The 11,932-nt window shown below is 53.7% G+C and overlaps 1 long non-coding RNA gene across 1 annotated transcript; it reads left to right on the plus strand.

Annotated features, from left to right (window-relative positions):
- The first annotated feature begins 610 nt into the window (after positions 1–610).
- On the plus strand, positions 611–4,311 carry LOC119102510 (uncharacterized). The gene is made up of 3 exons (XR_005094703.1): positions 611–696; positions 853–905; positions 4,215–4,311. It is a non-coding gene; the product is annotated as an uncharacterized LOC119102510 (long non-coding RNA).
- Positions 4,312–11,932: the final 7,621 nt, after the last annotated feature.

Consider the following 11,932-nt stretch of genomic DNA (forward strand, 5'->3'; position numbering starts at 1 on the left):
GCCGTTTTTGCCGTAGCACCAGTGTCATGAAGCCGTTTTGTGCCGGCCAGTTAGGGCCATCCGTGCCTGTGTGAGATTGCCCTGTTGCCGGGCGGGGGCACACATGGGACGGGAGGGACGGACGGTCAGTTCGAGGTCGGGTCGGGCTCATCTGTGTCAGTCCGCACCTGTGCTGTCGTTGGGCGGGAGGTCGGGCGGAGGAACGGGGGGACCGGCTGGGCCGCGCGAGCTCATGCCGGGTGATATATTTCATTCCACGGTGTTTTGCTGTCAGGTGGGAGCATAACAGGGAGGGGAGCCCACCAAAGTCGGATCTGCGCCTGTGATGTCAGTCAGGAGCGGTGCTATCGTCGAGCCACGAATCAGAATTGAAAAGATAGGGGGGCTGGGGTACGTCCCGCCAGGGTCAAGTCCCTCACTGGTGCCGCCGCCGCCCGCATCCCAGCCCAGCCCAGTCCACCACGAAAGTGAAAGTGGACCAGTGTCGGGCGGCCGGCCACCACCGCGCCAGGTCAGCCTTTCGGCCAGGTCAACGGCCCTGGCGAGGGGTGACCGCCGACCGACGTGACCGCCGAGGGTGGGGTCCGCCGCCGGCCAGTTGCCCCGTGGCGCCCCTCCCTCCCTGGTGCCGCCGCGCGCATCGTTTAACAGGCCCGACGCGGCGTCGCTGCAGTCTTCGATTCGTGCTCGCTGAAGGTGGTGCATCGCAGTCTCCGATCGGCAATCCACTGTGGCTCGTGTGGTGATAGTGCTGATAGTCGTATGTGATATAAGGTGACAGGATCTCCGCTGCAAGGGCAGACGCCTGGCACCCTGCCGACACGACCTTACCCACCTCTCGTCTGATTGCAGATCAAAATATGAGGAACGTGGCGGTACTTTGCGTTCTCCTGGCAGCGGGACAGGTGAGTGGAGCGTGAAAAACGCGGGGCCTGTGGAAAGCATGAACCGACAGGCAACTTGGCAATGACGTGGCAATGGATATGAGACCATAGCTAGAACTTTGTACTGCCTGGTGGGTGCCACAGCCCCCTGCATTGCCATCCTTAGTGTCACTTCCTCCAAATGGGACTGAAATCACAAGAAAGCCGTCAAACAAAAACTGCGACAGGCCCATTTTTCATGAACACCATGAATAAGATAAATTTTACGAAGCTCGGCCTTTGCGCGGAACTATGCGTGGAACGAACTTTGCGTGGAACTAACTACGAAGCCAAATCAAACTTAATTCTTGGGTCGAATTAGCCTAGACTATCACGCTTATTACTCAAATAATCAGACGCACAGCCTCGCACAATCAATTTGGGAAGGGACTGAGTCAGGTGAAAACGGCAAAATTTTCACAAGCTTCCTTTTCCTCCCCTCACAAACAAACTTCTTTTTCGAGATTGGGGTAGGCGGGCTTGGCGCAAGTTGGGGAGCTGGGGCCCTTGCACTCCAACTAAATACGAAACCATGTCCATGCCCACAATGCCTTGATAAGTCCACTGCTCAGTGTTTGACATGGCTATGGCGACTATGTAAATGAGGCTTTTATAGGACCATACAGAAAAAAACAGCTGCATGCCCGGATGGTGTCAGCGGAGCTCTAGTCATTTCTTTCCATCAATACGCCTATGACATTATGTGGAAAGTGCATGTGCGTGCGGCCGTGGTACATTTGCGTGCCATCAACTTGTTCTAAAAGATGTTGGTGACTGTGGAAATGTGCAAAGTAGCACGTTTTTTTGCATGAAGGTTTCGAGCGCTCGACCTAGCTGGCTAACATGGTGCAACGGAATATCGTTGTTCGCACTTCCGCGGAATGCGTCTATCGTTTCCAAGAAATTGTCAGTGGCACGATGTTTTAACAATTTGCCACGCAGCGGCCAGAAACAAAGGTAAGTGCAAGGAGGAATCGATTTCCATTGCAAGTTTAAAAACATTTACAAAATCCCACCATCTACATCTCAGATCACTATCGCGATCACTATTCTATGCCCATTTTCTAGTTGTCGCGTATTGCACAAGACCCTTTGCAGCGTGGTGTGCTGCTCGCCGTTTTGGCCTCTCTCTCAGCGATCGGCGGGCGCCACCAGTTCTTGCTGGGCGGCGGGCACGCGGCGCATGACGGGCGGGGCCCGGGCCGCGGTCAAGGCCGCCTCACTCTCTCGCGCCGCCGAACGGTGCCGCCGTGCCACGCCGTCGGCACGAGCACCGGACACGAAGGCCATTAGGTTCCGTTACACCCTCGCGCCGACCCGGGCCGCTCAGGGATATACGGCTCTAAAGCGGGCGGGCACTGCGTCACTCGATGGACACTGCAGTGATAAGATCGCTAATCAGAGCAACACGGCAATTGAACTAGTGAGGCCGGCCTCCGGTCGTGACCACACCGGCCAACCGGCGGCCTAACAGCAAGGCTGAATGATAAGGCGGCGGTGCGGAAAGAACCTATTCCTAAAAGAACCCTGGCTGTATTGCAATAAGTCAACGCCATGACACGGACACTTAAAGTTTGAAAGGCGCAGCATCCCACCCGACGCAAAACGTGCTACTGCTCGTTCAGGTCGCTCCAACAGGGCTGTTGTGGAACAGAGATACAGTTTTGCCGCACGACTTCAAAAGAATGTCCACGATTGGCACCGCTTATTGCTCCAATGGCGTCACTGCCCAGCTGGCTGTGACGTGTTATGGGCCACGTTATGAGCGTAGCCTAAGCTTTCACCATCCTACTTCGGCTCTAGCCCATTTCAGTTTCCCCCGTCTGTCTTACCATTCTTTTATATGTGAAATACAGGGGGATATAAGTCATCCCACGCCACTCCGGGGTCTCCGGTTCACACGGGGCGTGCCGGCCTTAAGTGCTAGAACTGACCTCCTGCGGCCGTTCATTTCATACATCACTCCGAGCCCACTCTGGGGTCTGGGGTCTCTTCAGAGTCTGTAGACCGAGGGAGCGGCTCAGTGGTGCCAGCGGTGTGAGCGACACACTGCCATCACCTTGTCTCCCCACGGCCGCGCGTGACACAGCCTTCGACCCCCCGACGACATCAAGGCCCCGGACAGACGTGGCCACTACCACTTGGCAAACTTTTCGTACGAAAAGGCAGTTTTGGGATTGAAGCGGGCCAGTCCATCATTCTGATGAACCAGTTGACACAGATACAGCCAGAGACAGAGGGAGCCAGAGGAAGAGAGGTATATATATATATATATATATATATATATATACATGCTTACCCAGGCTCGAAATTTATGCATTCACACTTCACAGGTAAACACAGGAAATGCTGAGGAGCCTCCGCGCATTTCGATTAGTCCTTGTCTACTGTGCGCCAAACACCACCTTTCCTGTAAAGTACACAAAGTGGCGCCTCCAATCCGGAGGTATCGGCTCGATGTACGGAGTGGGTTGCAGTTGACCTGCCAATTTGCACACACACGGGCTGTTAGAAGTGGGCTGCCCCGGAGGAACGTTAGCCGGTCACCGCTTTTGAAATTGAGCAGACCACGGGCGCTCAGTTTTCCCGTGAACATTTTCTCGTCTTTTGTGCTGTTTGGAGGACGTTATTTAATTTGTCATTGGCTGAGCGCCTGTTAACATCACGTGGAAACCAAAACAGCTGTCACGTAAACCTGACTCGAGCATAGCGAAGCCATGAATGCGAAGCCATGGATTGATCATTAGAGTCAGGAGCGTAGTTTCTCAGAATGATTTGGGATAGGGGTAGGGGCAAAGCTCAGCAGTGAAAAGAGGCAAAACTGACCCCGGAATGCGCCAGCAAATGGGCTTCTCTCTGAATTAAGCCCACTTTCTTCTCCAAGTTGGAGAGTTGGAGCCCTCCAACTGAATAAGAAATATACCCCTAATTGTAGTTCTTGGGCACGCCGACTGCTGGGGTCATTTTGTCCCAAACGGAAACAAGTTTTCTCTGAAATGTTTGGAATCTGGACAGTTGATATACACAAGAAAGGTCCTGAGCTCTAGGTTTCTGGCATTGCAAACCATAAGACTGAGCGAGGTAACCATGAACACAGCTTCAAACTTTCGAGTCTTGTCAATATAGCCAAGCCAACGCCTCCTTAATAACATTGGTTAAGCGCTACCTATTGCCATACGGAAGCTCGATTATTGTCAGAATGAGATCTCCCGACTTGATTGTAATCAGCAAAATCCAGCGGACTTATTATGGCCACCCCAGCCTCGAATGACCCCTGTGTGCGCCGGCCAGGTGAGCAGTGACATCGACACGCTGTTCCGGGAAGAGATCCCGCGCCGGCCGCGTGCCAGCAAGCCGCGCGTGGAGGACCCGGCCGCCTACGACGTGTACGTGGTGCCCGGCGCGCCGCCAGCGCCACCTGTCGCTGGCCCGCCGCCGCCGGGCCTGCCGTACGGGGCGCCGCCGCCGCCAGCCCTGCCGTACGGGCCGCCGCCGCCGCCCACGCGCCACTACGTGCCGAAGCCGTTCGTGCCCAGGGAGCGCAAACAGGTGAGCCACGCCGGAGTTCGAAACGGAGGGAAACGGGGAGGTAGGCCGGTCGATGTCAAAAACGAGCACCAAGGGACGCCCAGCAGCTCAGAAACATCGTGACCCACGCTCCTTCCAAAAGTGTCCGTATGCCACTCAGGCCAAGCAAACGAACGTGTGACTGCTGTGGAAAGCACTACCTGCTGCGCTGCAGAGCAAGACGCTGCGCTACTTCGCCCGCTCGATGACGGATCTTTCAGACGGCTGTTCTGCAGTCCCCTCCCTGACCCTGACCCGGCATACCCGGCGGTGACAGGTGCAGAAGCTGCAGCCGAGCGGGCCCGTCCTGTACACGGCGCCCGAGGGCCGCTACAACGAGCCGCGCTACGGCGGCATCAACACCCAGGACCTGAGCAAGATCCCCGGCTATCCCGGCAAGGACTACCCGCTCTACCCGGCGGTCAGTGACGGGCCATGCCACATCTCGAGATTAGTATGAGTGAGACTGATGCCCGTTCGATGATAACGTGCTTTGGGATAGTGCCATTTGACCACGGGCTCATCGCCATCGTTCCGTGTCCACGCGTTCATGAGGTTTGCCGATACTCGGATGGCGTAGCTCATCATGGGTGGAAGGTTTCTGATGATGGGGGATTCGAAATATTTCAGAAAGTTCACATTTGATCAAAGGCTTTGCATGCATATTGCACACAATAAACGTACCGACTTTCTTCTTAAGTTCCACTCAGAAGTAATTTTTGGGCAGTTGTCAGCGCTTTCATGAATGAATGGCTCAAACTATAATTCACCCACCAGAGCAACGTAACAAGAGAAAACCAAGCTCTTTTGAAATGCAACTTGAGACGAATGTGCCAGTTCCTGTTTATTTTATCTGGAACGTGCTAAATTTTCAGTAATATCATCCCAACACGGACACTTTCAAGAAGCTGGAATACTACCCGCTTATGCGTTTTGCCGTCGGTCGGAACCCTGTTGATTAAAACACTAGTAACTGGAAGAGCCACAGCCGCATCTTCTCCCATAGGGGCTTTGCTAAAGCCAAAGCTTTACAGATTGTGGCAGTGCAATGATAAAACTCTCGGCGAGAGGAAATGTACCCACTGAATTGAAAATGCGCCACGACTTTCTGCGCCCTGACTAAAACCAAAACAGTTGGCGGGCCCAGTCCCCTTAAGTGTAGCACATAAAGCTGTCTAATAGCGCTATACAGCGCCGCCGAATTATAACTCGCAGCTGAGCCCAGCAGGCATCTATATTCGCAGTGAGGCTCCCAATCTCCGTCCTTTTCACGACGGGACCACCCAGCATGGCGTCTTGACAAGGTGGCGTTGCGTCACAGGTGCCGGAGACCGGCTTCACGTGCGACAAGGTGCCTCATCGGCCGGGCCTGTACGCCGACCCCGAGGCTGGGTGTCAGGTACGTATCTGTGATCACATGGGCAAAATCTCCTGTGCAGGGGGTGGGGGCGGGGTGCTCCAGTCCTCTAACTTTGAGAGGACAGTGGGTCAAATCTGGGGAGAAGCCAGCTTTTTGTGGTATGAGGACAGGTTCTGGCATTTCCTCCCTGCCTGGTTCCCCAACCTATTGTGCGGAACTACATCTATGTGTGATCCCATCCCCTAGCGGACGCCCAACGCCACAAGCTGTACCTATGCGGGATCCCATCCGCTAGCGGGCGCCGGACGCCATGTGTAGATCTCCGACACTGACATCAGTGTGGCAAAGGATTGCCATCAGGGCCTCGCACATGTCAGTGATTCCCGCGGTCCGCAGGCCGACTCCGGCCACCAGCGATGCGACCCCAGCGGCCCAACGACGATCCAGGCTATTTGTTTGCCAAATGCCTTTGATGTGTTTACGGCCCCATTACCCAGGAGTATGGGTGTTCCGTTGTGAGATGTGCTTCCTGACACGCCACCGTCCGACCCAGTGCGTACGGGGTCCGTGTTGACCTCGCCCGGCCGGTCACCACAGGCCTACCACGTGTGCGAGTTGGACAACCGACACGGGTACGCCGGCGCCTCCTTCCTCTGCACCAACGGCACCGTCTTCAACCAGTACGAGCTGACCTGCGACTGGTGGTACAACGTCAACTGTGCCGACTCAGTCAATCAGTACCAGTGAGTGTGCCGTTGGCCGATGTGGGCCCGGAGCCTTTCACCTGGCGCCGGGGCCCGATCTTTGCAGCCATTCACCCTACTGCCAAGGCAACACTGGTAAGGGCGGCGACATGGACCGGGCACCAAGGCTGGAGGGGCAACGGGCGGACTCAAAAGCTGAGCTTCGACTAAGCGTCTCCAGATGGCTCTGGCGCAGTATGCATAGGTGTACGGCGGTTAAGCGGCGTCCGTGCTGAGCGCTAACGTTACAGCGGGTTATCGACCCGCTGGACACCGACGTCACAGCGAGGTATCCAATAGCTGATCCCGTCATGTGCGGACAAGAAACAGCGGCTCGAAGCTCGAACCCATTCCTAATGCACGGTTGCTGCTCGGCTTCACCTGCAGGCCGTACCAGACCATCCCCCTAGTCGGCTTTTGTCAATTCAGACTCGTGCTGTTGCCTACAGACGCTGCCAACACAGGTTCTCACAGTCATGTTTCGTGCCCAGGGTGAACCTGGATCCGTACAAGAACCCGTACCTGAGCACACCGGAGAAGGAGGCGAAGAAGGCTGCTCTGCAGTACGGCGCGCCACCGCCGAAGTACGTCTAAGCGCCGCCAGGAGCGCTGCTGTAACCAAGATAGGAACCGCCTGTCTCCAGGAAGAGTGTGAAATCAGGGCCAGATCAGGGCAACTTTGAAGGCGAGGGATTCCGTGTTCTATTATCGTGTTTCCTCTGCATTGCTAAAAAACTTCTCCTATCCATGTTTACACGGAACATCAAACTGCTGTCAAAGTGGCTCACAACACCAACATATCCGGGATAGCTTCACCCTTGCTTGCGGCGCTACGACTGTAATGTTTGTAAGACCCACGGCTTTCTTCATGCCTGTTGCGCTTGCTTGAGCCAAGCAAAGGTGCGGATATTTACTGGTAGCATGTGGTTCAGTGCTATTTATGGTAGAAACAAAACGCAGAGTGCTGTTTATTGTGGCAACAAATACATTTCATTTTGTCCACTTCGTGCTGAGATCCACAAACGATGCTGTAGACCGAAGTTCATAGCAATCATCAATAACTTAGCAGGGCATAAGAAATGCAAGATGCAATTGCGATAATAGTCGTATGTAACTGCTGCGAGCAAACGACCTGTAGCTAAGTATCTGCCCTTATGCAGCCGGTAGGTCAGCAAGCGGCCGAGCGGGTTATGAACGCAAGAAAACGTTTAAGGGTCACAAGCCGGCGCGAGGACCCAAGGCACTGACAAGCCCGAAACACTAGTCCGGGGCCTACCCAGGGACGGACAGTACGAGAACTGAGAACAAAAACGAGAACCCAGCAGCGGCTTTGAACTCGCCAACGAGCCGTATACCGACGACTGGTGCACGAGTCATCAATGAGTGGGATTCAAACGGCCCCCCGGTGTATTGATGGTTGGCCGCGTCCGAGCCCGGCAGTTATCAAGAGGCACGCACGGGGCACCAATAAATACCATGGCTTCAAAGCATTCAAACTACCGAGTTCAGAATGGACATTTCATTGACCAAACTGTTGTATTACATTCGCCCTTGGCATGGCTCCTAAACATCACAACAGATGTCAGCACATGAGCACTGGGGCAATAAGGCAGCCATAACGCCGCGCGCCGCACACGCCTCACAGAATATCAACCTCACGTCCGCCAGTGTCTCCACGTATCCCACACCGCCGCGCCCGCGCCAGCCCGTCAACGTCCGTCAGCGTTGGGCCAGGATAAGATGACTAGAGATGGTTAGAGTTAGCCTGCCGACCTACCGCCCATGACAGTTCAATGACGTCACCGGCAGACGTGAACGGGTGTCTGCGGGCGAGGCAGGGTCCGGGCTATAGCGGCGCATTTTGGATTTTGTGCCGTATCACACCATGTCCTCGGCGTTTCGGACGGCGCGCACCTCGCGTGACCAACAAACATTGCCCACGTGCCATTCTCTCCCTATCACAGCGCTGCCAGCTAGCGCTACGTTTACCCTGCGCGTAGTATCGCAACGCGTCTGGTGGCCATACAGATGGCCTAGATCAACAGGTCATCAGTGCTTAGGCCGAAACATCGCATCGCAAGTCATCGCATCGCAGTACAAAGGCCCGCACCAGCCACAGGTTCCACCCATCACGAGCTGCCTCGCTGTCTTCCCGTCACACCGCCACCCCGATGCCCGCAGCACGCCACGCCGGCGACGTGGGTAGGCCCTGAGCATGACCCGTCAGCCGGCGTGTCGCTGCGAGCGCAAGGTCGGTCCCGTGCGGGGCGCCGCCGCACCCGGCCCAAACCCCGCCCACAGGAGCACGTTCCGACGCGGCAGCTCCGGCGAAACGTACACCATCACGGCCTGCATGGCGTGGCGAGGCGGCACTACACAGACCGGCCACAGTTCCTGCGTAGGCACGATAGTTCCAGGCGACAAGTGGTCCATTCTACATGGGGTCGCCCATGAGTGGACAGGGATGTCAAAGATCGATGACGCGTAATCAAGGCGTCACAAGGGGAGGGGGTTTCGGGGAACGGAACGTCACGCTCAGGCGTGGACGCAAGTAATGCTGAAACCTCCCTCAAAGCTCGCCAGCGTAACCACGGGGGGTACGGGGTCAACATCGATTAAATCTGCATGACGTTATTTACGAACGGCCTCACAATAACCACCATCGACCACGACCGCTGCTCCGTTGGACGGAGACCAAGGCTGGTACTTGATCAACAGGCCTTCAATCCAAAGGACACACCTCCCCCGATCCCAAGTAGAAACGTGCGCTGTTCTGTGAGTCCATTCTATGTCTCTCGCCTACAATGCCCTTCGTCTTTGGTCCAAACGCTCTTGTTCCAAGGTACACTCCACACGCACAGATGATTGGTGAGCGATGCCATTTGCAAACACCATGAGATTATCAAAAGTACGAAACATTGGTCTACACGTTGTTGCACGTCGTCACGAGTCATTTCTCACAGAAAATATCAATGCGATGTCATCTGTAAACGACATGAGATGCTGGAATGATCGAGCATTGCACACCAGATCAGCCAGACAATCACCACAGCCCCACTCGCCTCACTAGACCACTGCATAGGGCTCACGCAAATGTGTGTGCTCCAGCGGCAAAGTTTCGTACAATGCGTTGCTCTAAACAATACTTGTTGAACCACAAGACAGGGCGGAACTATTGAATAGCGTTTACGTTTGAGAAGTTTCCATACGGGATCTGATATAGCGGCTAAATTTTCACCCCTGGTTACGCACAACTCAACTGGTGGCCGCTGTAGCGATTACGCAGGTACCTGAGTAACTGGCGCCTGGCGAACGTCGAGTGAGTGGGAGGACAAGGGACTATCCACTCCTTATAGGTGTACGTGGTCGACATCAGTGGGAGCCAAAGATGGGAGGGAATAAGACCTCCAAAACTTCTCTAAATATATCTTTCTACGAGTGCTAGACTGATCAATCTTCAAAAGCTCAAAAATAGCCAGAGCATAAAGCATTCTCTTTCAAGTCAAAACTTAGTCCAATCGTCCCCAAAAAATCGCAAACACCGAAAAGATGATCAGTTTTGAGCCTTTGTACAGCCGTTACTTGATGCACTAAGCCGTTGTCGTAGTTAACCCAGCGGAATCTGCTGTTAATCATCTCCTGTTGGACCAGTATTTCGACCCACACTTTGAAAATCATTACAACATACACCGGAAGCTCCCAGCAAAAACGTCATCACGTGACCGAGAAGTTTGAATGGACTCTTCAATGATTTGACCACACGATTTTTGGTCGGCCCCATCTCTTTGGCGAGTTCCAGCTGGCCCACTGTACGCCCAGACTACCTTTGGCCGATGGATCATTTTGTACCCGGTTGTTCTAAAATGGCACGATTTTGATAGCCGTGCATGCAATGCCCGGCGGAGAACAAGTCAACAGATGGAGCGATGTGTGCGAGAAGAGATAACTACCAACTGGCTGCCATGCCTGTGGACTGAAGACCGCCTTCAGCATTGCTCTATTAGAATCAGCATGCACCCGACCCATACGGCACTTTCGCATCGCCACATACATTTTTTCAGCCCATATTTCTGCCACCACTAAAGGCCTTTGCGTGGTTCGAGGAACGAATTGCGTTTACGCTAAGTTTATATGCAATGCTTGGTTTGATTTCGGAAATAAGCCCCAGATAGGGCTTGAGTCGCTGGTCGACGCCATCTAGGTACAGAGTGAATACTGACGGACCTGTGCTCAACTCATTTTTTTGCCGGGCTCAAGACCGGCTCACTTATTTTTGGATCCGATTCAGCCAATGACCCATACCCGTTCCAACTTTCCTGTTTCAGTTCAGTTCAAACCAATCGCTTGCGCTGAGTCATCTGGCTCATGACTCACGCGGCTTGCAAAATAAAAAAACCTGATTCAGCTCTGGCTCAATGCCCTATCCTTTAGCAAATGTCGACTGGCCACTCTGAGAGCTCTCTTACACACGTAGGTAGTCACAAGTACGTTCACACGTAGGTAGTCACATTTCCACTAGCTGGCTAGCTTGGCTGAGATTTGGCAAACTTTAGATCAGGATCAATAACATCGTGCTTGCTTTTTAGACAATGTAACAAACGCGCCGATTTAGCAAAAACGCAACTTTTACCTAATGCCAGATGCTGCTCATTTTGACACTCTGAATTAGTTTGTTACCTGCCTGGGCCGTGCTGTTCCTCATGTTTCCATACTTATTTGAGCCACATGGCTCACTGACACGACAGTTAAACACATGATCGGATCACAATGCAGTTCGTGAAATTTATGAAGAATATGATTCCGCTCATGGCTCAAGGTGACATTTTCCCTAACGAACTGACTCGGGTCGCGGCTCACCCCAAAACGACCGGCTTGTGAGCCAATTCACGATTCAGCTAAGTCGAACACAACTTTGGATACTGAACATTCAAGTGTTTGTGCGCGCGTGTGCAGATGGTTTCAGGTACAGCGCAGAAAACGCACACAAAAGAGTTCTTTAAGTCGTCAGTCAACATCTACCAAAGCACAGTTCTTACAAAAATCCACTCAACGCTCGACAAGTTTCTTGGAAATGTCATTTTAGCTGCACCGGTGATGCGTCAGCTGTGTTCATTATCGCTAGCAATGGGGCTATGTCTTACTGGCTGCAAAGCTTCGATGATTTTGGCACATAGCTTTTGCCACGGGAGAGGAAACGAGCGAAGGTTAGTCAGGCCTGGCCCATCCCTTGCACGGGAAGTCATAAAACAGGCCAGACCACATTCCTTTTAAACAAATCATCCCCAACAGTTAAAACATACATGTCGCTAATTTAGAACGGAAGTGACGCCCGCACTTAT

Source organism: Pollicipes pollicipes, unplaced genomic scaffold, assembly GCF_011947565.3.
Source record: "Pollicipes pollicipes isolate AB1234 unplaced genomic scaffold, Ppol_2.1 Scaffold_5724;HRSCAF=6776_pilon_pilon_pilon, whole genome shotgun sequence".
Taxonomy (NCBI): domain Eukaryota; kingdom Metazoa; phylum Arthropoda; class Thecostraca; order Pollicipedomorpha; family Pollicipedidae; genus Pollicipes; species Pollicipes pollicipes.